Here is a 1,850-nt window from a genome sequence, read left to right on the forward strand (position 1 = left end):
ATACGAGATATTGTCAAAAGGGTGATAGGACATTCAATCGCTGTACAAGATACCATAATAACTGAAACGAATTACACTTTTATCATTGATAATTTACAATTGGCGAGTACTTTTAACAATCACTTCCTAATGTAGCAAGAAAAATAAGATTAAATGCTTCAGTTGAAGGGTATTAAAAATGCCAGTCCATAAAACTTTGTGCAACTAGAAGTAGCACCAATTTCGTGTAATATCCTTCACTGAATACTTAAAATTGTAACAAAAAAAAGCTGATGTGGCGTTAGTGAAGTTCCAAACAGAGTTCTAAAAATTTTTTTAACGTAATAAGTAACGTCCTGGGTGATGTATGTACTGTATTAGTGGCACAGGCAATTTCCCAGACAGTTTAAAAAGTGCAGTAGTTAAGCCCCTTCGGAAGAAAGGATACAAGAAATACTTAAATAATTATCATTCAGTTTCGTTACTGACACATTTTTCAAAATATTCGAAAAAGTAATACTCGTATACTCAAGAGTTCTCACATATAAGTAGAAGCAATTTACTTAACGTACCACAGTTTCTCAATGGAGAACCATATACTTAAACTTAACTCACACCGTCTACGGACTACAACTGGTTATTCTGCACCATCCGGCCGCCGTGTCATCCTCAGCTGAGGATGCGAATTGGAGGGGCGTGGGGTCAGCACACCACTCTCCCGGTGGTTATGATGGTTGTCGTTGACCAGAGCCGCTACTGCTCGGTCGAATAGCTCCGCAATTGGCATCACGAGGCTCATTGCACCCCGAAAAATGGCAACAGCGCATGGCGGCGCGCATGGTCACCCATCTAAGTGCCAGCCACGTTCGACAGAGCTTAACTTCGGCGATCTGACGGGAACCGGTGTATCCACTGCGGCAAGGCCGTTGCCACCTACCTTATACTACATACCTCAAGTAATAAGATCTCACCAGTTCGTATTTTTTGTGATCTTTCCAGGGTGTTAGATTGTGTAAATTATTTTGCGCTCTGAGATAAACCCAAGTTTTATAGCACTGATGGTTTTACACACAACTAGCGTGAGTCATAATTAACAAACAAAATAAAAAAAACCTTATTTTCCACAGTCTAGACGGGTGAAACAACGGCAACAATGTCGAGCACAATCTCATTCTACCTATTGCGGGAATCCAAGTAACGTTGCGAAGTTAGTGAACGCTGACAGTGTTGCAAATGTGGCTTTGGAACGGTCCAGGCAGGCTGCATGGATAACGAAGATGGTTAAGGGGACCTCTCGTGAAAAGCGGGAAATCTGGTCATATACACTTAAATGGTAATGACAGTACCTGATGCCCCTGACCATAATCGATACAAACAAAAATATCTAATTCGAGTTGCCGAATTAGACCCTCGACATGTCACCATTGCCAAGAAATGGAGTAGAGAGCGCTTAATACGTCTGACTGCAAACGAACTTTCGTGACTTGTCTACTACACCTGGGATTGCCAGTTAAGATATAACTTTAGTGCACTTTCTCGAAGTTCATTTGTCGATTCCAAGGATCGTAAGTGATTTTTAAAATGATTGTCCACCACATTGTCGGAGCATATTATTACGTTTATATACACTGCAAGAAGAAAAAGTAGTATACCCGGAAAGACGACGTCGATTTTGATCTGATGACTGCGTATACCACCTGGGATGTAGCAGATGTATCGATCATGATTTCAAAGTTGATAGCTTAGTGCTTACCAGAGCGCCGTCTTTAATAGGGAACACTCTGAGCCAGGAGGCTCAGTGTGGTCCAAAAATGTGAAGTAGGCATCTAAACATGCCACGGAAACGCACCTATTCTTCCTACTACCAAGCG

General features: G+C 41.5%; 1 pseudogene; it reads right to left on the reverse strand.

The window, feature by feature from the left end:
* Positions 1-792: 792 nt before the first annotated feature.
* LOC126337377 (5S ribosomal RNA) lies at positions 793-910 on the reverse strand (annotated as a pseudogene).
* Between the last annotated feature and the right edge of the window lie 940 nt (positions 911-1,850).

The sequence above is a fragment of the Schistocerca gregaria genome, chromosome 2 (genome assembly GCF_023897955.1).
Source record: "Schistocerca gregaria isolate iqSchGreg1 chromosome 2, iqSchGreg1.2, whole genome shotgun sequence".
In the NCBI taxonomy this organism is placed as follows: Eukaryota; Metazoa; Arthropoda; class Insecta; order Orthoptera; family Acrididae; genus Schistocerca; species Schistocerca gregaria.